The following is an 11,420-nucleotide window of genomic DNA, read 5'->3' on the forward strand; positions in this document are numbered from 1 at the left end:
ATCCCAGCAAGCACTGTCTGCCATAGCCACTGATGTTCCCTCTTGCTTCCTCCATCCCTATTAGCTCTCGCTTCCAGGTAAACAGTGACCTGGGAGAGATGTTGACTCCAATGATGTGCAGTCCCTTCAGACTGCATGAGAGCACATTGTCATATCCTCTGTGCTTCTGCTGTTATTGACTGTCCCTTTTCTGCATTTTGGGGCATTCTTACAAGCGCAGTTCTTCATAAAAACAACTGATTTGAAGTGAGAGCTGATGTAATTGCTGACATTATGCTCTTTCCATTTTACGTCATGTATCTATGGCTGTAACTAAAAATGGCACAGTTTTACATTTTTAGAAATAATACTGGGTCACATAATTCTCTCCTCCTGTTTACAGTTTCTTAGCTTCTCTTCTGCAAATATGAAAAGCATGTCTTCGACAAAGCTGTTTCAAGAAGAGACAGAATCTATTTTTAAAGTAGATTAAAGCACTAATAGGTGGTCTTATTCTATTCATACTAAAATAAATCTTTATTTGTTTTCAGTTTTTCTTATTTAAATAATAAAGAATAAGAGAAAATAATGTCTGATCAGAAGTCCTCTGAACCATATAGATACGCTCATCAGACCGTGGATGGTCAGGAGCTTTCTCCTGTTCCAGGCTAACAAAGGTCCCCTGTCCTGGCTGTGCCTCTAATGGGGTGTCAGTCAAGGTTTTGACCAGTATAATTTCTAGAGTGTCATGAGATAGGGGATTCCTGTCTTTGGAGAGGGCAATTCAATCCAGAATGAAAACTGTGTCCTAAGACAGTATTTTAAATCAGCGTTAGCTCTATATGTACAACAGTTGTGCAGATGCTATTCAAATTGTGTTGACAGATCCTGCATCTCACAGATACTTATCATAAACTCTTGACAGTTTTGTATTTTTTGTTCTCTGACTGTACAACCTCATGACAAAGTGAAACATGGAAAAATCATCTTAAAATATCTAGCAAAACTTCAAACAAACAAAAAAGAAAAAAGAAGGCTCATAAAATTCAGTTGCTCTAATTCTCCAATGGAAGTATTAACAATAAGGAAGTTCAGTGATCAAAGCAAAGCCTCTGGACTTCATACAGGAAGGCTTTTCAGGATTAAAAAATTTTATTTTTCAAAAGACCCAACCTTTTGGGCCTTCCTGGTTATTCTTTCTGTGTTCTGCTTGCAAGGTACATATGCTGTATGCTAGAAAGAATGCTTTCTCATGAAGAGTAAACAGTTTTATAGAGATTAATTAAATTTATCTGTCACATGGATTTCTATTAAAGTAATCAAAACCCCCAAATTAAATATAAATTAATCACCTTGCTTAATTGGGATCTCAACAACTCTTTCATGGTTCTATCATTTTTGAAACATTATAACCGATTTGTATTTGTGAATAGGATTAAAGAGGCTTTCCTGACCGATGGAGTTGAGGTGGAATGGGCTGATAACAAAGGATCTATTAAAACATCATTGGAAAAAGCTCTATAGTTCATGCATTGGCTCAGTTAATCTCTATAGATTTTTTTAATGCTGTTGCTGGAAGGATGGTGGTGGAGAGGGAGAGAGAAAGAATGCAACCTTCTTTTCTGTACTTCATGGATCCTTAACCCTTATTTAAAGGTGACTTTGGATTTTAGACCAAATAACTGTTCTTGTAATTATATCAAACAGTTAAAAAAAAGAGCTAGTTAATGATGTTCAACATAAGTAATCATGTTAAATAGTGAAATTTAATTTCTTAAAAACTTAAATCCTCATATCTTTTGGAATGCATTGTACTGTAGGATGTCTGAGTAAATTAAATTCTCCCCTGCACACTAAAACATCAATTTCCTTATGGTAATTATCTACTAGATTGGATCTGTCAGTAGCAGGGAAGCATGCCTGACATTATACCCTTTTTACAAAAAATGATTACAAAAAATTAAGACGAATGAGTAAAATTAAGGCTGCGGCTGGTAAGCCTATATAAAGCTCTCATAGATCACTTTACATAAGCTACCATTGTACTGGATACTAAGCTTTTAATGACTAGTTGCATAATGAGGTGAAGGCCATTAAAGAACAGCAGGGGTAAACGATCACAGAGATAAGAGCTAAAAAATGATTTTCAGCCAACAAGAAGCAATTTATTATACACAAAAACACAGGTCTAAATGAAATGTCTGGATGGATGAGGAACTTTTGAAAATTGACAGGATTTCCTTCCTGGTAAAGTTTTACAAATATGGTGGGAGCCTGCCTCTGTCATATTAGATTCCTTTTCTCTGCTATTCAGTACTCTAGAATTGAGGAAGTGGGTTGGGGTTTTTTATTTTTAAAGATGGCTGGACTGCAGCAAAGCATTTCATTAGCCCACTTGAAAGGTAAATTAGAGTGAGGAGTAGCTGATATGAAGGAAATTCACAGCACACTGTCAGAAAGTAGTATATGGAAGAAGGTAAGTTATTGCAAGTCAGCTGACACCCTGGGCTGAAAAATAACATCCAAGCTACAGAATTGCTTCTTTAGGGTTGCAAGGTACCATATTGCTCTCGGGGCAGTGCAAAAATGAGTATGTAAGTAAATTCTTTTATAATGAGCAGTCACTCAAGGACGAACAAGAAAAAGAGCCTAAGTATCTTGAAGGTAGTGCAAAGTTAAATTTTGAGGTAACCTCATCCTATAGGGGAAACCACATCCCTAATTTTGACAAAGGGAATGCGGGGAAGAGTGCCTAAAGAGAGGCAGGAATGGCAGGAACAGGTGAAAACCTGAAGCTGGGCTGTCTGAAGAATTTGGTGTGTAGCTACTTTAACCCATGTAGTGGGAGATAGATATATATGTCTATCTATCTATCTCTCTAGCTATCTAGCTATCTACATACACACATATATGTGCACACACATGCACACACATACTAGCAGACTTACTGTGTCTGTATAATACCTTATTGTACACTAGGAATACAGCCTTTACAACAAAAAAAGTCTGCAAGAGTCTTTCCACTAGAAAAGAACCTGGGAAACTACTTTGCCTTCTTTCCTCCCTCCTTCCCACATCTTCTTTATGTGGTCTGGAAGTTCTGGCTTAAAGGTTTCAACAAGCCTGGATAAACCATAAACTGCCTGGAGATAAGGGAGGTTGCTACTGACAAACAGGGTTGTCCAGAGGAGGGCCACAGATATGGTTGTGGAGCTGGAGCACATCATCTAAGGACTTGGGAACTGTGTTGCTTTAGTGCGAAGGAGTCAGATGGGAGGGTGTAACAGACAGGCTACAGAATAGACAGAGCCAGATGTCTCTGTGAGGTGCAATGCCAACTAACATGAAGCAGTAGTCACAAACCATAACAAAGGCAACACAAGGAAAATATGCTCTGAAGGAGAGTTGGGAATGACTGGAACATGTTGCTCAGAGAGGTTGTGTGTGCAGCCTCCATTCCTGGAGATTTTTAATAATCCAGCTAGGCAAAGCCGTGAGCAACATATTTTGCCTTAAGCATTGACTTAATTTTAAATTTGGAGTTTATTCAGATGACGTCCAGAATGCCACTCCAAACTACATTTTCCTATGACTCCGTGATTCTTTTCTGAGGCTTATGGCCATCTTATTCCCATTGCAGCCATGAGTCCTATCCATATCTCTTCTTCCCAAAGACATACCCTAATTCTCAGGGGACTGGCTGCTTATGAAAACGGTTTCTTTATCATTCCTTTCTGGAACTTGATCTGGCTTATGCATTTTATCAGGTAATTCTGTGCAAGCTCTGAAGCAAATTTCTGTAGTTGTCTATGTGAGCTAATTAAATACCACTGGACACTGTGCCTGGCTATACAACTGGACCAGTTACACTATTAGATTTTTAGAATGGTGTTTGACATATTTCTGGTCCATGCTGAACAGCATTCCTCTTCACATACGAAAAGATATCTCAGACATTTGAAATAAGCATGAATTGCCAATTCTTCTTATCGGTGGCATCCTTGTTTTGGAGTCTTATCAAGTTAACAGTATAGACACTGGCTGTTCCTTGATCTAAGTGCCATCAAGTGACTCTTGATGTGTTTCATTTCTCCAGCATGATCACAGCCTCAGTGGCCATAGCAACTTTCAGGCCAAAGGGTCAACTTCAGGATGTGCTGGCAGTTGTGCAGCTTGATGTATATTGCAGGAAGGAGAATTAACCTCAGTTTTTGATTTGAACAATTAAATTCCATCTGACTTCTGGTTTAAGCATGTATTGCCCTCTATGCTCCTAATCTTTATCTGTTAGAAAGCTGCAGCCTGATTTACATAGCACTGAAGTCAGTGGACACTTAAAGCTTTTCCTTTTAATCACTTACACTTGTGATGTGGCTTGCCTTCTACAAAATCTTCAGTCATTTCAGTAATTTCTCCTTTATTCTCTAATTATTTAAAGTGTAAATTAGTTTGATCAACAACCTGCTGGCTGTGTCATTATTTGAGATGTGTACATACTAGCATATTTACTGTCTCAAACTGATAGTGACTAATACAATTATATGCTTTTTTTTCACTGATATCTGATCTGTTAATTAACTGGAAAATATTTTGATTGGGGTGACTGCTTACCCAAATTATTTAATTGTTCCATGCAAGGCGGTCAGAAAAAAAATATGGAAATGAGCCAAGGAAGTTCTATGAAATTTCACAGTAATAGCTCTCAGGTTAGGGCTGGAATTAGACAAACAGAGAAACAGCAAGAGCAACTTGGAGCCTGTAGTAAAAGAAATTAGCTCACATTTTAATTTCGATACAGAATAATAAAAAGAGCACTTAGGTTTTGTCTATCCCTTTTCCTTCTTGATTTTCTTACTTCTCTACAAAATAAGGCTCTCTTATCCCTATATCAAAGGAGCGTGTGTGTATGAGATGAAGGTTAAGAGAACTGAGAGCAGGATGTAGGTAAATTGGAAAGCTCCTTCAGGTCTGTTTCTAGTTAACTGACAGGATTCTTGCTGATCTTAGGTAGGCTTTTTATCCTGAATTGACTGGCCATCACTGGTAAACTGAACATGATAGAAAGTTGCAAGTAGTTTTGTCAGCTGAGAGGTTTATTTTTACCCTGAATACAGGGTAAATGTCCAGAATACACTGGATGGACATTCTTTTTTCAAAAAGTATAGAGGTCCTGCAAGAAACTTGGTTCAGTTTTTAAGGAGAAAGCCTAAGAATATATATATATATATATATACCTAAAATAGTGGACTAACTGTATAGTCAAAGGCTGTTGTTGAAGGAAATTTATGGACTTAATAAATGCATTCTTGCTTTATTGAATAACTTCAATATTTGCATATTAGACTTTATAACAGCAATGAACCATTTAACTACTTTAAGTGGTGTTAAGCGAGTGATCTATGGGGTGTTTAAAGATCAGCAATAAGTACTTTGTTATGCTGGAATAATTTCTTGAATCAAAGGGACACATCAAAGATGAAAGAAACAGCACAAATGTAATTTTATTCATGTGAATAGTTCCACTGAATTCCTTCATAACTGCTACTTGTGTTGTTTAGATGTTTATTGGGAAGTCCTGGAAATTTCGTTTTGTATTCCAGTTATGACAATGTTGAAGTTCACATCAAAATTCTAAACTAATGAGTGTACATATAATTCGCACATACAGATTTGTTTCATGTAGGATGACAAGAAGCCATACAAAGACTTTTATTGAAAGATGGAACCTGATTATGATCTATATAGGTATATTTATATATCTCTATATCTCTATATCTCTATATCTCTATATATATCTATATTTATATATAGATATATTTATATATCTATATAAGATAGATATATACTGTCAGAGGCTTGTAGTATAAGCAGAGGGAGAACCACTTATAACCCTCAAAGGTTACCTAGCTGCTGAATTAGTGACTAGTGATGCTCCAAAGTTGCTGTGGCAGGCAAACAAAACCTCCACTCAGTGGAATGTGGATGCCTAAAGGCCTTTGACTTTCAGGACCACATGTCAAAAACTTGCTACATATGCTCATTACTACACTAAGTAATGAGCACAGAGCAGTTGCAATGGCTTTGTCTGGTCCCATAAGCAAGTACACTTAGGTTTGATTCCTATTTCTCTGAGAAGCCTCCAATGGAATTCAGATTTTGTAAATGAGGGATGATCTGGGGACTTATTTCTCTTGTCAGCCTTTACTGACACATTTTCTAAGGCTGATCTCAGAGCTGATGTTTTTCAGAGAAGATATGAGGTACTGTCTTGACTTTTTACCATCATAAAATGTCACACAATGGTATTTGCAAGAGAAGCTGTGTCCTCACTCCTTACTACAAAGCGTGTTCTGAGTACAAATGGACCATGGATGAGGTGATAAGCAGCTATCCTGCCTCAGCACATGACAGGTCAGTATTTTGGGAACAATGTCCTCTGGGATGTCTTGATACATAGTTTGCAGGGCTGTTTTTTATTACTCATCATCATTACTGCACACTAAGGAAAGCATATTCTAAAGCATAAGTCGAGCCTCTCAAGTCTTCTGCATTGCTGGGGGAACAGAAAAGATAGAAAGGGTTGAGAGATGCTGACACCCAAAACAAGCTGATTTTAGCCACCAGTGGAGGTGAACACCCCACTTAAACTTTGTTTTCTTCTCTGGTTTGCCAGAGTTCTCCAAGGAAATCATACTTTATCTGTCAATTTCTGAAAGCAACACAATTTCTCGACTTGGTCATGATGTTTTTCTGTTTTTAATTGCACTTTATCAAATAAAAAATGATGTCACCTACAGTGAAACAAAACAAAGTTACCAGTTATTAAATGCTTTTTGTATCCAATTCCTCTATAAGTACCTTATTTTCTCCAGTCATTTTCAAGATTTCAGGCTAGGATCACCACAGACTCTTATATCATGTTATTTTCCTACCATGAATTTGTTTATGTGTATTGTTTACCCAACAGACATTTCTCTTTCACTTGGTATATTCATTACTAAATAATTCTGTGAGAAGATACAGGCCACTGATTTTTTGCAATTTGCATCCCCATACTCTAAGCTATGTTGAAAGCAAAGCTTTTTGGTCCTCTTGCTTTGGGAGTACATTAATATTTCTATGACCTTTACTAGATGGCAGATGAGAAGCATTAGGAATAAAATAACAAATAAACCAAAGGAAACCAATTTTTTAAAATGCGTGTTTCTGAAAGGAGCAATGGGAAAAAGAGTCTAGTCTAAAAAATATGAACTTTAGCTAGAGTTATGATAATTGTTCTATTGTACCTATTTTTCCATGTCAAAATGCTTCTTTGCAATCAATCAACTCGACATAATGCAAAAATATATTTGAAAGGGTTTAGTAGCTGTGCATGCAAAAATATATGGATACTATTTGGAGCTATTTGGAAAGAAATAGTGTATTTTAAGACATGATTATTTAATGAGCACTTCAAAGTGATCATATTATAAGCATGGTCATTACACTAACAACTACTTCATACAAAATGGCATCAAATCATTTAACTTCCAAAGTCTGATTATTATAAAGAGAAATTCTGTAAAACAAGCTGCAAATGTAGTGACTTTGTGTGCAGTGTAAATCCTCTGCTTTAGAAGACTATACTTTCTGAAGGCTTTAGAAGACCGTAGGAGGAAAACCAACTAAATTCTACCCAGGAAGCCATTTCTCTCACAGCAGCACTGTTTTTCAGTGGTTTTACTACACACCGGAAGCCTACTCTGTTCCTGTTCATCTAGTTGTCGAGGTTATAACTCAAAGGAACAGATCCAAAAATCATTTTTAGCGACTTGAAATTTGACTGCTTTATGAACACCATGTCTAGATTAACAACATCTGTGATTCAGCAAGGCATTTAACAGATGGAAAGCAAAAGTTGTCCCATGAACTAAAGTATTTGTTCACTGGTTTCCAGCTGGAGGCAAAGCTGCAATTATTTAATAACAATTCATTAACCTTTTAACATACACTTTATATCATATGCCACAGTATCAAGTGAAAGGATATTCAAGGGAGGGGAAGAGGTGTGGATTATTTCTCCTTAGGATAGTGTGAAAGAGTCAGAACATTTTAAAATAGCAATAACCAGACCTTCATACCTTGAATCACATGTATCTAGAAGGGTTCAGATTAAACCAAGTGCTGCTAGTTACAGGATTGACATGATGGCAAGAATCCCCTTGTCTTTACTACCAATGCTCTTGCAGCCACTAGAATCAGGCTAGACCTTACATTGAATGTGTTGCATATCTATTTTTTATTACTTTTGTAAGTTCTTCTACAGGAAAATTTTCCCTCCTTGAGGTTTCAAGGAATACTACCCTATAATTTTAGGGATGAAATATAGTTTTATTATAATCATAAGAACTTATTAATGAAAAAAAAATAAAGTTTGAAAGCATGTTTGTTTTTGTTTTAGTTTATTTTAAGTAAAATGAGGGACTTCTTTATAGTTTGGATACAAGGATTTCCCCTCCATTTGCTCTTTAAGTTCTTGAGCTTGTTGCTCTTTGCTCAAGTTTTCAGAGAAACTGAAAGTGACTAGAAACTGATTTTGAAAATATCTTTTCTCCCCACTGTTTTGTTTTGTTTTTAAATAAATTTCCTCAGTTTGATCTATCTGTATAGAGAAGTCTAAATCATTCTTACTTTTTTTTTTTACAATTTTCATTTATCTAGAGAATTTCTAAGACACATCTTTCACTCATTAGATGTAGAGATTCTTGACCAATATGTAAAGTCAGAGGACACTACACAGAGTTATCCAGCTGAGAACCAACCTATTTTAAAAATAGCTTATCCTTAGATTTGTGCTTTAATTATGCCATGTGTAAAATGTTTTTATTCATAAAGCAACCAGTATGAACTTACTGAAGTGATGGTACCTGTCTTTGCAGTCAATGTCCTCAGCCCACTAATGGTGTAAAATATAATCAGTTTTCATCTGCTGGTTTGAATGGAATTAAAGTTTCTGTTCAAGATATAGCTGTGATACTGCATTGTATTGCACAAAGACAGTTTCTACACTTCTACCCAATGTCATATCACTCCCTTCGCACTGCAGAATTGGGACGCTGAAAGATTTAATTGGAATCCTTCTCGAGCATATAACAACATAGTCTTTGTAACGAGTAACAAATTTGCAAATATTTTTATATGGTACTCAATAATTCAATACAAATAATAAACCAAATTTGTAAAAAAGGCTATGTTTTCATCTTGAATATTCACTAACTTGTATACACGTGTAGCTCCAAATGGACAAACACAAAAGGCAAAGGCAGGTTGCAACCTTCCATTACCTGTACATATGCTTTAACTTAACATGTATACATGTAAGGTTTCAGCCTTGTGAAACAAGGCTGTGTTCTCGCTCCAACCTTGTTCATCTTTTTCAGCGTGATGCTCCAAGACCTCGATGATCAGGACGGTATCTACATTCAATACCATACTGATGGAAGCCTATTCAACCTAAGGCGACTGAAGGCCCACACCAAGAGCTTAAATCATCTTGTCCAGGAGCTGCTCTATGCTGATGACGCCGCCCTTGTTGCACACACAGAAGCAGCTCTGCAGCATTTAACATCCTGCTTTGCAGACGCTGCTGAGCTCTTTGGGCTGGAAGTCAGCTTAAAGAAGACAGAGGTCCTCCATCAACCTGCACCTCAGGAAGTCTTCCATCATCCCCATATCACCATTGGTGCATCAGTGCTTAAATCAGTTCAGCAGTTTAACTACCTAGGTAGCCTCATCTCCTCGGACGGTAAGATTGATGGAGAGATAGACAACAGGTTAGCAAAGGCATATAGTGCTTTCGGAAAGCTTCATAAAAAGAGTTTGGCGAAATAAACACTCGAAGAAAAGTACAAAGATCAGTGTTTACAGAGCCATAGTGCTGTCTACTCTCTTATACGGATCTGAATCATGGGTCATCTACCGCCACCACCTGCGACTCCTAGAACGCTTCCATCAACGCTGTCTCCATACAATCCTAAACATTCACCGGTCAGATTATATGACTAATACATCTGTTTTAGAACAAGCAGCAATCGCAAGTATTGAGGCCATGCTGCTGAGAACACAGCTGCACTGGGCAGGGCACATCTCAAGAATGAAGGACCACAGCTTCCCTAAGATCTTGCTTTATGGTGAACTTGCCACAGGCTGCCACAAGAGAGGAGCCCCGAAGAGAAGATACAAGGACTCCCTGAAGCAACATCGCAGCCTTGGCCATACTGATCAACATAACTGATCTACTCTGGCTTCCAATTGGGAGATCTGGAGACACACTATCTTTAACGCTGCTGATGCTTTTGAGAAAGCACGCAGGATCACTCTTGAGGAGAAAAGAACGCAGAAAGAATCGTGCCTTGGACAATATATATCTCCTAAGGAATCTTTCTGCTCTGCCTTTTGCAACTGGACGTGTCTATCTTGTATTGGCCTTTTTAGCCACCAACGCACTTGTAACAAATGTGGGTAGTGCCCTTCCCAAATCTTCATTCATGAAGCCTAGCCATGATGATGATGATGATGATGATGATGATGATGATGATGATGATGATACATGTAAGGTTTAAATTTAATGCATACAAAGACACTAACCAGATGACAGCATCTCTTTTAAAAAATCTGGGACTGGTGATTTTTGCATGATGAAAATATAGAAAGTTAGAAGTGTAGAAGTTTCTGTATAGGTCAGACATTTCAAGAACTGGAATCTTTCTGCCCCACTTCAGGATAAACAATCTGCTACAGTCTTATTGGGAGAAATGGTATACCCTAGTGTCTTGCTTAGCTGCCATCTCACATTCCCTAGGGGCTTGTATATCCTCTGTGACTGAGATTTGCACAGCAATGTCAAGGTTTTGGATGCTCAGTTCCCGTTATTGTTGCTGAGGATCTAATCCCTTTGTTAAGGGATGTTAGTTCTTTCTGTGGATTTTCTGTCTTTTGGCTCTGTGGTTTATGTTCTCCACCTTTCAGTATTTCCAATGAGTCTTCAGTCTGCTCTTGAAAAGGCTTTTCACCATTGGTGCTCTTTATAATCCTTCACAGAAAGCTCTTCAGTGGCTATGGGAAAGCTATTTCTTACAAAGTTGTTACACATATATCTACTTCAAAAGCCTGGAGAAGCCGTACTGAAGAAAAGCAAGCAGGAGAGGTAGCAGAACAGAAATATAGACTACTTGGATAATACCAGAGACCTCGGGACAGAAACTTCTGAGGAAGCTGCAAGGCTGTCCGAATTAGAATAAACTATTTGGACTATTTTGGCCCCTGGAGCACAGTAGAACTCCCTGACCTATAAATTTGCATCTGATCTTCTCTTTCTCAGGGATGCTCCTTCCTCATGTTATTTACACCAATATCAGAAAATAAAACAGTGCCAAGACAATTGCTTAAGCACTGGTCCTCCA

This window comes from Corapipo altera, unplaced genomic scaffold, assembly GCF_003945725.1.
Source record: "Corapipo altera isolate COAL_440 unplaced genomic scaffold, ASM394572v1 24b, whole genome shotgun sequence".
Taxonomy (NCBI): domain Eukaryota; kingdom Metazoa; phylum Chordata; class Aves; order Passeriformes; family Pipridae; genus Corapipo; species Corapipo altera.